Source organism: Lemur catta, chromosome 2, assembly GCF_020740605.2.
Source record: "Lemur catta isolate mLemCat1 chromosome 2, mLemCat1.pri, whole genome shotgun sequence".
Classification (NCBI taxonomy): domain Eukaryota; kingdom Metazoa; phylum Chordata; class Mammalia; order Primates; family Lemuridae; genus Lemur; species Lemur catta.
The window spans coordinates 121,586,479-121,600,634 of record NC_059129.1 but is presented as its reverse complement, the minus strand read 5'-3'; the positions used below and the strand labels follow the sequence as shown (position 1 = coordinate 121,600,634).

Here is a 14,156-nt window from a genome sequence, read left to right as displayed (position 1 = left end):
TAGTGATCCAATGTGCTAGTGTTTGTATAATTAATTCATTTAATTTGCCACTGAAAAATGTACCGTTGTTTACTTGTGGCTGTGATCCTAGGCTAAACGTCATGTTGTAACGTCATGGTCCTTTAGGTACAAAACAGAGAGTGGCTCTTCTATTTGGCCCTTCAGGGTTAAGCCTCATGGTGGACACTGTGACGGGTTAGCGTCAATGCCTCCTCGGGTGTGTAAAGCCGATTATGGCAAGTCCTCTCCCCTTCACTTCCGGTTCAGACTGGAAATGCAGAGAACCTCACTGGGGCTTCTGGTAAAGAAGTGTCCCCTGGTGACAGTGAACACGGTTGCTTTTGGTAGCTGGTAATTAGTCAGGGCCTCGTCAAGATATAGTTGCCATCCTCAAGTTAGAATAATGCAAGAATGACTTAATAAAAGGGACTATTAACAAGGACACGGGCAGGGTAAAGTGAAATCACACAGGAAAAAGCAGCACCCTCGGATGAGCAGTCGAGCTGCCATCACAGCTGTGCCCAACAGCACAAGCTCCAGGGTTAGTGTCGAGAGAAGCACCTTGAGCAAAGCTTTCAACTTGGGTTAAGAAAAGCAATCAGCACAACTTGATCTCAAAGGGAGAAAGCCAGATGCATAAATACCCCCAACTTCATTCTCTTCTCTCTGGTCAGGTTCCTGCGGGGGTCCCCATTAGCTGAATCCAAACAGAAGGCAGAGGGTAAAGGATCCTAGTTAGGTAAGCAGTACAAATCATGGGGCAGGTAGAGAAGGGCAGAGAGTGGGTCTGAAGGGATAACTGAAATGGTTAAGACATCAGCCTCTTATGACCTGAGCATGAAGCTGACGCCAGAGAAGTCAGAGCAGACACAAAGTTCCTGACAAGTGACCTGAAAGTCTGCCCTACTTTGGATTTTCTGCTATGTAAGTTTCCACAGTATTTGTCAGTTTAATTCAGAAGATCTGTAACCTGCAGCAGCAACTATCTTAACTCAATGCTTTTCAAATGGCATGTGGTAACCCATTAGTGCATTGTAAAGTCATTTTAGTAGGTTAAAACCAGCACTCTTTAAAAATGAAAGGGAAAAGAACAGAAAGAATAGAGTAGAATAAAATAGAATAGAATAAAATAGAATATATGTGAGTGTATCACACAATAAAAGTAATTTTTTTCCTGAAACTTTTCTTTCAGTTTTGTGTATGTATGTGTACAAGAAGCTACAATTCTCTCTATGGGAATAAAATATTTATATTTTATCTTTATTTTTTAATGTCTGTTGTATTTTCAAAGCCACTTCCTGCGCAAACAAGTGCACCACTCCTAATTTCTAAAGGTACTGAAGAATGACTTGAGTTCCAGGCCTTATGCTAACGTAACTGATTTCTTTTATTCTGATTCTAAAGTTTTCTCTAAGGAGACTGCTGAGTGTTTTCAACATAGGTTCCGTACACAGACCCTTATTATAAAACTCCACCTGCCAGCAAAGCTTGCCGTCCTAGTAGGGATCAGGAGTTACTTAATCCGACAGCTCTAGCAAATACAAATACCCCCTTGATATCTACTAGTAAAACACTGAACAGAATTTTGAGCTCACTTTTGAAAGATTATATTGTAGGAATTTTCCCAGTTTCTTTTTATCTTATTGTCAGACTATGATCCTATTGTCTAGTGACAAAAAACATTTCAAATTAAGAGGGTTAGAAAAGGTATACAAGTACTAATGCCCTAGGAATGCTTTTAGCTGCAAGTAACAGAAAGTTATAAATACATTTAATCATCTCAGCTAACAAGTTGTCCAGAGGTGGGCAGTTCTGGTTCCCTTTAGGGAACAGTACTCAAAATGACATCAAGGATTCAGGCTCTTTTTATATTTTTACTCTGCCATCCTTAGTACATTGGCTTATTATCCAGTCATTCTTGTCACTTCCTGATTACAGAAATATCAATGCAGCTACAAGCAAGTTATCCTTACGTAGTTACTTTCAAAACAAAAAGAAAGGTTTGGGGACCAAAGGGCTTTTCACAAGTCTCTGTATTTTTAACCAGGAAGAAAATCTTTCCTAGATGCCCCCTACCTCCCACCAGTGGATTTAACCTCACATCTTTTCAGCCAGAAGTTGGCCCCAGGCCAAATGCTGGACCAGTCACTGGCAAAGGGGAACTGAATGGCCATGACTGGCTAAGACCTATGAGGTTTAGTCCCTGGAGTTTACCACCTGCCTAGAGATTTAGAAATCTGAACAAAATCAGGATTCTGTTGGCTTGCAAGGAAGAAGTGGCTGTTGGAAGAGCAACCCATGGTGCCTTTCATAATGCCTTCCTCCTCTAGTTCTGCCAGCAAAATTGGATGCCTCTTCAGAGCAGGCTGACTGACTTTTGTAACGTCAGCTCATCGGGACGGCTCTTGGGAAAATAGGTCACCAGTGTGCTCTCTCCACACTAGGTAAAAGAAAAAAAAAGAAAACAACTGAGATAGCAGAGCCAAAGGATTTGATACTCTTAAACCCTTGCTTCAGCAGAAGAGGCTTTAAAGACTTTTTATGCCAAATGCCTACTAGAGTGAGACTAATGATGCATCATCCTCTAAACATTCAGATTCCTGAGTCAATTAGAACAAATGGCTGAGTACATTTCAGATTTTGCTTTAATTTTCTGCACATCCATGTTTCACAAAATCTTAAGAGCAATTCCAAGTGCCTACATAAGCATCCATGTTAAAATACATATGAAGTAAAGACTAAATTAGTTACTCACTGGTTGCCATTCATCTGAATGTTCCTCTCCACTAGATCACTTCTCTGTTCAGAATGAAATATGATACATTCCATAAATTCAAAACAGCTTGCTTGCATAGTGAAAATCTTGCTTAGATGCTCTTATAGAAACTAGCTCTTTTGTTTCAGTGGATCAAAGCTATTTTATTAATACTAACTTGATCAGTGTTTCACTAAAATGCTCAAATGATCAGATAAGTTTTCTAGTCTAAATATGACTTTCTAGCAGAAGCTCAGAGAAGTTGCTATATAGCAGACTATTAGCATAACTCATTTAACGTTTGTACTTACCTTGGACTGAGACGTTCATGCTAACAGACATTATGTAGTGATAATGGCCAAGAGATACAGATCACTTACTCAAGGGAGGCAACGCTTTCCAGACATGTTTTCATTTAATTCTCACAACAAGTCTGGGAAGTAAGCATTGCTTTCAAAATTGTACATATGAGGTAACTTCTTAGAAAGATGAAGTAAGTGTTCCATAGTCATTTTTATCATAAATTTTAAAATATTATATTTTTAATTGTCAAACATTTTGAAGTCATTACCAGAAAGTTGTTAGGTTGAACCAGATCTTTTATATTTGCTGAAGTCCATGGAGATTACAGTTATGAGTCTCTTAGTTTGTTTAGACTATTAGAGGTCTTTGGTTACAAGAGAAACAGATTTAGGATAACTTTAAAACTGAAACGTATTGGAAGGGCTTGGGGTACCTCACAGAATCAAAGGTGAACAAGTGAATCATTGGAAGAATAAGACAGAGAACAATTTCCAGCATCTAGGTAGCAGGAATGAGTGGACCTGTGTCTTCAGGAACACACTGTAGAGATGATCAGGTCCAATCACTTCCTGATCACATGACTCACAATTGGAATTTGTAAGGTTGAATCTGATTGGCCTAACTCGGGTCACATGCTTTATTGTTTTTCAGGGAAGGACATGGGTCTCGATTATTGGCACAAAATAGGAAAGGGGTAATTCCCTAAGGAAAATGGAAGGTGCTCTTTCCAGAAAATAAAAGAGGGGATGCTGGGCTGGCAAAAACACCAGATGTCCATGACAATACACAACAGAGCTGGGAGTCAAACCTCAAACCACCCCAAAAGCCTTTTCTCTTAACTGTTTCCTACTGCTTTTCAATCACTCATAAGTAAAAAAATCCCAGTGGAGCAAAATGAGATAAATATGTAATAATTATCACATGGGGTTTGGCACTGCTGTGTACACGTTCAATGACAATACTAGCATTCACAGAAAGGTCTCGAGAGAGTCCGATGACAGGTCTCGCTGATGTTTTTGGCATCTTGTCTGCTGGTCTCCATTAGGCCATGGCGCCCTTGTTGGGAGCTTGTTCACAGCCAGCCTGGTGCAATCAACCAAATCTGGGATGGCTGAACTGTCTGGTTTCTCAGTCCAACTGCGGAAGTGTGTACTTCCTATTTCTAGTGGGCTGACGTCAGAAAATTAACATTATTGCTACTCTGTGTGATCCAGAAGTTTCATTAGTGGTTTACTCTTTCAGTATTAGTTCTTAGACATGGAATATTATCTTATATTTTAAAACTTCCAAGTTCCTTTTTGAAATAAAGATTTCTTTTTCCACGGAATTCCCATGGTTTCTATGAATGTGTGAAAAGACAACTTAGGTTATACAAATTTGCTTTCTAAGTTAAAGGTTTGTTTAAAATTGTAAAGCAGCCACGTGAAAATCCCTTGGATATTTTTAAATTTTCACCATTTACTCTCTTTTTTCTTTGAACCTGTAAGGTATATTATCTTGAAATGCCTGAAGGCTTCATTTGGAAACATGAAATTGGGCTTCTTTTTTTCTATTAAAATATTGTGTGCGTTTTAGTCCAACTTGGTCCTGGTGTATAAAATCAAATAACTAAGTGGAAGGAAGGAAGGACAGAAAGGATGAGGAGAGAAGAAAGAATAATCTAAGAATTAATCTTCACTACCATTTATTGATCCTGTCAAGACACAGGGTGGGGTACATGTCTATGTCTATGCACACAGTCTTTAATGGTGGCAAAGATAATTACTGAATTACTGCTAGAAATAAACAAGGGAAATGAAGAGATAAAGGGGAAAAAGGAACCATGACATTGCTCCCACAGAGCAGCCCCGGCAGTGTTATATTGAAGCATTTACTAGTTATCCAGTTGCTATTTTTAAAAGTGCCTCTGAAGGTTCAGTTAGCCTTATCAGGCTGATGGGCTGAGGATGCTGCTCCAAATGTGGACTGCAGGGGTTTCAATCCCAGCTCTGCTGTTTAATAGCTATAAAATAATACCACGTGCTACCTCTGTGGGCCTCAGTTTCCTCATATGTAAAATGAGAATAATAAAGTCACCTGTGTATATGTGTCTCTGTGTGTGTGTGTGTGTGTGTGTGTGTGTGTGTGTGTGTGTGTGTGTGAGAGAGAGAGAGAGAGAGAGACAACTTCTAGGATACATAGAATGGTACCTGGGCTTTATATTATTATATCTGTGGGTAGGATACAGTGGAACCATGCAAATTATGTTGTAGAAACAATATGTATTGGCATATGGAAATATTTGTTATAAAACAGTATATAGAGCATGAAATTTAATATAGCATATATTCATATATGTTCATTAACAAAGTATATACAATGTAATGCTAACAGTGGCTATCTCTTAATGGTAAGTTTCTCTTTGAGTGATAGGATTACGAGTGAGAATTACTTTATTCATTGTTTTTTTTTCCATAGCTTCCATATTTCCCAAATTTTACCAAATGAACCTAACTTGTTTTATAATCAGAGGAAGAAAATCACTATAAATGTAACTAGCATTTTAAAAAATGGTTCTCTCTTAGTAAAAAAAAAAAAAAATTGAAACCAAGTAGAAAAAGCATTTTCCATTTTGATGGATCAAGATCAAAGAGAAACCAGTCTGGATGCAGCAGAGCACAAAACTCTGAGGCTCAGTGCAGGGTATCTACAGGGAAAGGAGAATGACATGGGATTCAGATTAAAGTGCATATGATCTGAACTGCAAAACAATAATCATGTGACCTTACATAAGCAACTCAACAGCTATGGTCTTCAGTTCCTCATTTCTAAATTCAGGCTGGTCGATGCCTTATATGGGGACTAGAGGACGTACACAAAGAGTTAGGCACACAGAAAGCATTCAGTAATAATACCTCTATCCTATAAGCAGCCCTATTATCATCTTCATTACTAAGTGAAAAAAATAAGAACATTTTATATAGCTTCCTGCCATAAACTGGAAACTATTTAAGCTCGTAGATGTAATAAATAATTCAATAATCCTTACTCTGTTTACTAGTATTTGAGTCCAAAGGGCAAGAATCGACTCCATTTTTTTGAAGATACTATTTCTAGCTGGTCTTTATTACCACTATTATTTATGTGATATATTAAAAAAACAGAAGGGAAAATCAAGTCTTAATCTATTTTTTAAAAATGATTTGGCTTAAAAAAATAAAGTAATAGTCATTATGCTATTTACCATGGGCCTCTATGTCACCCACATTACTTTCAGGTTTCATGCCTATTTAGTCTCATGGTCAAATGATGTCTAAATAAATGGAAAGAAAAAAAGAGGAAGAAAAAAGTCATTCAATTGTTACCTAGTTCCAGATCCCATTACTCTCAAAAACTGTGCTTCTCAAAGTTTAATGTGCCTATGAACCCCTGGGTGTCCAACTCAATAGCTCTGGGATGGGGTCTGTGATTCTGCCTTTCTGACAACTCCTAGGTGGTGCCCAGACTACTGGCCCATGGACCGCTCTTTCAGTAGCAGGAGCCAAAGCGTTTTAGCAATATCAGTGTATCAGGTCTAAAGGCTCCTCTATCACATGTGACATAAGTGGAGAAAAAGAGAAGTTTCTCGTGATTTTTTCCCTCCTCTACCCCAACAATATTGTTTTTAATGCTTCTAAGATTTTGCTCATCTTTTCCACACTGACTTGTGCTCCAAAGTCCAGCTCCATCTGGTAAGTTGCTATGTATCCTTTAAGGTTCATCTCAAAAGCTACATCTTCTTGTGTAAGACATGCCCAGTGTTTGGCTGATGGCCAGGTCCCTAACAAATCCCCATAAGCTGAAGAGGTAGTTGCTGCTCCCACAGGATCCTCTTCCCATCCTTACCTGACTCACTCGCTTAGCATCCATCAAAGGGTCACAAAGAGCTCCTTGGGTTGGACAGGGTGCCCTTTTGGGCACATTCCCCCTATCCGGGCATTTTCCCCAGCAGTTCTTTAGGATAGCGTAGTCCAGCAGTCCCCAACTTATTTGGCACCAGGGACCATTTTCATGGAAGACAATTTTCCCATGGACCAGGGAGCGGGGAGATGTTTTTGGGATGATTCAAGTGCGTTACATTTATTGTGCACTTTATTTCTACTATTATTACATTGTAATATATAATGAAATAATTATACAATTCACCATAGGTTGGGGACCCCTAGTGTAGTCTACCCAGCCAAGAGGGTTTAGTGGTTATTTTACCCTTTAATGTTTCTTGAGGAAAAGATACCTATAAAAATACGTCTTTTGTAAACATCCAAATAACATAGTAACATTAACAGGTGTTTAAAACAGAAAAAAACAGGGCCAGGCACAGTGGCTTATGCCTGTAATCCCACTAGAGAGGTGGAGGCAGGAGGATTGCTTGAGGCCAGAATTTTGAGACTAGCCTGGGCAGCACAGTGAGACTCTATCTCTACAAAAAATTTAAAATTTAGCTGGGCATGGAGATGCATGCCTATAGTCCTATCTACTCCAGAAGCTGAGGTGGGAAGATCACCTGAGCCCAGAAGTTTGAGGTTACAGTGAGCTGTGACTAAGCTGATTGTGTCACTGTATTCCAGCCTGGGCAACAGAACAATACCCTATCTTACTTACTTAATTTATTTTTGTGCCGCTGAACCTCCTTTCATCTAGCAAGAGCAAACTCCAAAGCACAGATGGGGCAGGAAGCTAACCTGAATGAAGGTGTTCAGTTGGGCGCAGTGTCCTGGTGAGTCCATGACCCATCTAAACAGGGCAGCACCCAGCCACTCTTCCATAGAAGAATACTGCCCAGGGCTGTCAAATCTCCCAGACGCCAGGAATTCAGATTTTTATATGCAGTAAATTCACATCAACAAATCCAATTTTGGGTTATTGTTGTTTCAACACTGTGAAAGTCAAATCAAACAAATCTATAGGTCAGATGTAGCTGGTTGGGGGAAGCCAAGGGGGACACAGGATTTTTGTATTTGTTTAAAGTGATTCTTCTTTTGAATTAATTTTTACTTCTAGCCTGTTGAAATCAATCAGAACTGAGTATGTAGTTTACCAGTGCCTGGCATAGTTTGTGCTTGGCAACAGCTTTACCCTTAAGTTGAGGTGTGGCCAATAAAGTCCAGTCTTACTCTAGATATTCTTGGTCCTCATGCATTTAACTTACAAACACAGCCCCAAACACACAGAAGCACCTGGAGAGCCTAGTTCCTATGTCTGCTTCACCTATAACAGTATTGTTTTTCCTGGCCTTCTTTTCAGATAATAGCTGCCATTTAACATGAGGAATCAAGAGGGTTGCTGAGCACATCTGCTTCTGTCTCTATGGGCAGTGAAGCACCTGATTTTGATTCTGGTGGTGTAGCAACTTCTTCAGTCTGGCAGAAGATGTGAAAGCCTCTAGATACTGAATCTTGAGATTCCAAAAGGAAATTTATGAAGGTTGAACAGCATGTGGGAATAGAAAACTAGTAGGTGTGCCAGCAATACATTCATATCACCTTTAACCAATGATGTCTTGCAAATCAAATGACTACACCTGTCAGGATATTATAGTCATGGTCCCCAAACCACTACTTTTATTGCTTCTAGTTCCCCCCAACCTTCTTTTAGAGGTGGGATCTCGCTAGGTTGCCCAGGCTGGAGTGCAGTGGCTATTCACAGGCACAATCATAGTAGACTACAGCCTTGAACTCCTGGGCTCAACCAATACTCCTACCTCAGCCTTCCAGATAGCTGGGACTCTGGACACCCAACTGTTCCCCCATTTTGTCTTTATTTTTTAGATGGGAAAACAACCACCAAGGTATCTGAAATACTGGCTTCATATCTTATACATCTTGGCATCCTTGCAATTCAATAGAACTTAAATAAAAATTTATCAATTGAACAAATGGATGAATATATTATTTTAAATCACAGAGGTTAGAACAATGACATTTTGTACTCTGTCCTACGTACTAAGCAACAAACCAGAGGTGGCCATTTATTGCACATAACAGTGAATGAATAACAATGAATAATCAAGAATACAAGCTCTTTCTGATCACTAATGGGAAATTTAAAATTTCAAGTGTAGCAATTTCCACAAAAGCATTAATACCTGGTATTGTGAGAATATAAAATAGGAGGATTTTACCCAGTCAGGGATATCAGTGAAAGCTTCCCTGAGAAAGAAATATTTTAACTGAGCTAAAGGAGGTACAGGGCTATTCACTAGGAAATAAGAGTAGGAAGAACATTCTAGACCAGGGATCAGCAAATTATGGCCCATGGGCCAAACCCAGCCTGCCACATAATTTTTTAAATAGAGTACTATTGGATTACAGTCACACACACTCATTTACATATTGTCTATGGCTGATTTAAGTAGTTGGGATGGAAATGGTATGGTGCAAAAAGACTAAAATATTTACTATCTGGACCTTTACAGAAAACTTTATCAACCCCTGTTCTAGGCAGAAGGAATACGATATGCAAGATCCCTGTGGCCAGAGGGAGGATAAGAAATAGAAGTGACTGAAAGAAGGTCTGTGTAACCACAGGAGTGAGAGTAAGATGAAAGATGGTATGAAGGATGGAAAGTGTGATGAGAGAAGAAGGTGGAGAGGTAGGTAGGCAGGGAGCCTCATTAAGCCACATTAAGGAGTTCGGGCTTTGTCCTGGAGGCAGTCTGAAGGCACTGGAATATTTGGGCATGAAGGGGACAGGCAGAGGGATAGCACAGCTAACATGACTGGTTACATAGGGAGAACACTGAAGTCATGGCGTGCAGAATGAATTGAAGGAAGGCAAAATGGATGCAAATATACTTAGGAGACTTTGTTTGTTTGTTTATTTTCTTGGACATTCACAAACAGATTTTTTTTTTTTTTTTTTGAGATGAGTCTCTCTCTGTTCCCCAGGCTGGAGTGCAGGGGCTCACAGTTCACTGCAACCTCCAACTCCTGGTTCAAGCGATCCTCCTGCCTCAGCCTCCCTAGTAGCTGGGACTACAGGTATGTGCCACCACATCCAGCTAATTTTTTCATTATTATTATTATTTTTTTTTTTTTTTGTGGACACAGGATCTCTCTCACTATATTGCCCAGGCAATATAGTGGTCTTGAATTCCTGGGCTCAAGTGATCCTCCTGCCTTGGCCTCCCAAACTGCTGGGATTACAGTCATGAGCCATGTTCCCAGACTACTTAGAAGACTTTAAGGGAAACAAATGTATTGCTCAGGGTAGGCAAACTGCTACAACCCCCAAATTTCAATGACTTCCCATAGTAAAGGAGAATTCCACCCTCATGTCACAGCGCAGTGCAGGTGGGTGGGTGACTCTCCCTAGTGCCTCCCAAAGCTTAAAAAAAAAAAACAAAAAAAAACTCAAAAGCAAAACCAAATGCTCAAAAGAAAATCAGCTGGAAAAAGAAATCCAACAACAGAACATGAACCACCGAATTAAAAAGAATCTAACACTGAATTCTATTTCCTCCTGTATGTGCAGTGACCTGGACAATTGACATAAATTCAATGACCTGACCTGCCATTTCTCTACCTGAATAATGGTTTCCAAATACCATTCTGAGGACAGTCAATTTGGTTTTGAAGAAACAAATGCATATTCTGATAAACAATTTTGTTCCTCTACCCCAACCATTCCTTATCTAAATGACCAGTTAAGACACACACACACACACACACACACACACACACACACACACACAGCCGACAGGTAGGTATACATAAATGATTAAACTGAAGCAAAGAGAAACTTAATATTGTCACTTCTCTCTGCGATCCAATTTACTTATCAGCCTACCAAGATCACAAAAGTTATCAAAGATTTTGTTTGTTTAATAATTAGAAGAAATACTGTGTAGTTAACCAAGCTGTCTTTGGGGGACATTTCTCACTGTGGTTTCATGATTATTTCACATTGGCAGAGTAAGAAGTGTGGATGGTCCTGTTTGAAGAATGCAGTTTGCTAAGGCACGACTGACATGAGCTATTTTTCTAATTTTTCTAGTATGGCACATCCATAGGCAATACACTGCAGAGTTTTAGGGCTGGAAGGGACCTAGAGGTTACACAGCTTGAACTCTTCATCTTACTGATGAGAAAAATATGTGGCAAAGTGACCCACTGGGATTTAACCAGGTTTTCATCCATCAATCTAGTGCATTCTTCTGCTGCTCTGTAATAACACCCATGTTTGTATTAACCCCTGAGTCCCATAGAGTCTGCAATTCTACTTTTCTGAAAGATGGAACAGGCAGAATCTAAGCAGCTGGGACTGCCTTTCCCCAGACCTGTTCTGTCTGGGGTGGATGGAGCAGCCATTATTTTGCTGCTTCACGCAGCACGCGCTCTGTTGCACAAACAGCACTGAAGATAGCGAGGCAGGTGAACAACACAGATGGTCCCCTGATACACTCCACTTCTTACATTCGCACAAGGAGAGGCTAACTCTCCATTCCTGCATTCTAAGGGTAGGATGCCCTTGCACCATGTGTGCTATATGTGCCTCTCTAGGTGCATGCATTCATTTATTCGTGAAACATTTATGATATATTGAGCACACGCTATGTGCCAGGCACAGTGCCAGACCTCTCAGAGACAGAAACAGCAGTAAAGTACAGGGGAGAATGCTGTAACCTTTGATATACACATAGAGTGTTACAATACATAATGTAAAGAATATAAACATTATAGAGTATAACAATACATAAAATTATATTATATCTATTGTATCCATGCATGTAGCTCTTGAAGTAAGATTCAAAGACTTCACACAAAAATTATGGCCAGACAATTGAATTTTCATCAGCTCGTCCCATATTTTCCAGTCATAAAAATGTCAGTGGAAGCAAATTGGAAGAATTGAGAAATGTAAACCTGGCTTTGTGCCCCAGTTTCACTATTTACCAGCTGAGTGACCTTGAGCACATTCCTCAATCTCCCTGATCAACTGCTCTTCTCTTTAGCGAGCATGATCGTAGCTGCCTCATAGGCTAGTCGGGAGGTCTAAGACCATGCATGAGCATAGCAGAGCAGCGTGGCTCAAAAGCAAGTTACTTCATCTCCCTGTGCCTGTGTCTTTGCTCATAAAATTAGGATAGTAGCAGAATCCATGTCATCCAATTGCTGTGAAAATTAAATGAGATAATGACACATCTAATATTAAATACATTTTAATTGTTATATAAAAGTATTATATGATTTATAAAGTGCTAGATAAAAGTGAAACACCATTAACTATTAAAGTTGAATGCAATAGAAAGAAGAGTATTGGGACCAGAACTATTCCAATTATTACATATCCATGTAGTACCTCCAAACCTCAAGGGGTCAGGCTCAGCACTATTTCAGAGGTTTAAATACCATAAAATGGTTCTGCTCTGTCATGTCACATAGCCCCCTGCTGAATGCATGTTCCTTTTTGTAACCTCTCCCTTCATCTTCTCTTTCTGTTTCTTTGTAAATCACTTCTTAAAGAATAATTTCTGTAAGGCCCCATGTAGCCATTTATGTCAGTCCTGTGTATATATAGATAAAGAAGGTGAGGTGATGCCACGCCTTTAAATCTGGTGGGTCACATGGCTGCACAGTGGCGGCGGAGGTGATCAAAGCTACAAAATATCTACAGCTCCTTCATCTGTCCATGCCAAATGGATCGGGGGAAAGTGATTGGAGCAGCAATGCAAAAACTGCTAAAGTGAGAGTGACCAGGCTTGTTCTGGATCTGTATTTATTGAAGTATTTTAATAAACAAAAAACCTACTTTGATCTCGATCCCCTTCAGCAGTGCACAGCTGGGGATATTGTGCTTCTCAAAGCTGTCCCTGTTCCACGAACAAAGCATGTGAAACATGAACTGGCTGAGATCGTTTTCAACACTGGAAGAGTCACAGATCCAGTGACAGGAAACCTCTGTGCAGGAACCACCTACCTGGAGAGTCCAGTCAGTTTGGAAACAACCCACCTAACCAAAATTCTGGAAGAACTCGATATCTCTTCATCTCCATGAAGGAGGATTAGAGGAAACAGCCAAAGGGAAAAATGTACTTGTTTGCTTTGTGGAAAAAGAAATTTTTCTACATTTCATCACAAACTGTCCAGTTTCTATTGTAGTATTTATGAAATAGCTAAAAGTAAAGGAAGCAATGGGCTTGTTATAATTTTTCATAAAGGTTTATGGCCATGGTTCACATGTTCTTTTCAGTGCCGTTGCACTAAGTGTGCCCAGGAATCTACTGCATGATTTTGGGAGCTCACTGTTTTAGAAGGTATATTGGTTTTCTTTTTTTCATTCAAAGAATTTATCTTTGAACCTTTATTTGGGACGAAGAAAGCCTTTTGATATAAACAGATATAGCCACATTAAATGAATGTTTTTGATAGTATATATTCAAAATAAATTTAAATATTTTATCTGATTTCACCAACTCCAAAAGCAAATAATCAACATGCTTGTGGCCAGACTTTTTTCAGATTAAGGTGTATTAATAAGAATGTTGACATGTAGAAAGTAAAATCTTAAAATTATGTCACTTTTCTTCTAGACTAGATTAAATAGGAATGAGTTCCTAAAATCGAACACATCGATTAAGTTGTAGAATCATCGCACACGTGCATTTGGGTTGGAGAGTAAGTTTTGTTCTATTCATTAATAAATTGATAACTTAGATTTTGACTTGAGGAAACAAAACAAAACAAAAATCCTAGATGATGTTTGTTCCTCCTGTTCCTTAAAGCAGTAAGAATAATTCTTCCTGTCCTTGAAATGTCACATCCTCAAAATGAGTTATGGTAGCACAAAGAACAATTTGGAAACTGAAAGCGTATCTGGCTGGGCAGAAGGGGTGTAATTACCTATCAGAATTTGAAATTGCGAAAAGAAGACTCCATAATTTTTTTCTTCAGGTTTCTTCAGTTTATCTCTGGAGAATTCCTGCTTTAGTGATCATTGAAAATTGAGTGGTAGCTATCTCCAGACCCAATTCTTTTTTCAGTGGTCCAATTCAGGTAAACAATCCATGTCTACTTTACTTTATTTTATTCATTCGAATGACCTTTTTTCAAAACAACTAGTTTTTTGTTAGAATTCATTC

General features: G+C 39.2%; 1 pseudogene; it reads left to right on the top strand.

The window, feature by feature from the left end:
• The first annotated feature begins 205 nt into the window (after positions 1-205).
• LOC123632143 lies at positions 206-13,072 on the top strand (annotated as a pseudogene).
• Positions 13,073-14,156: the final 1,084 nt, after the last annotated feature.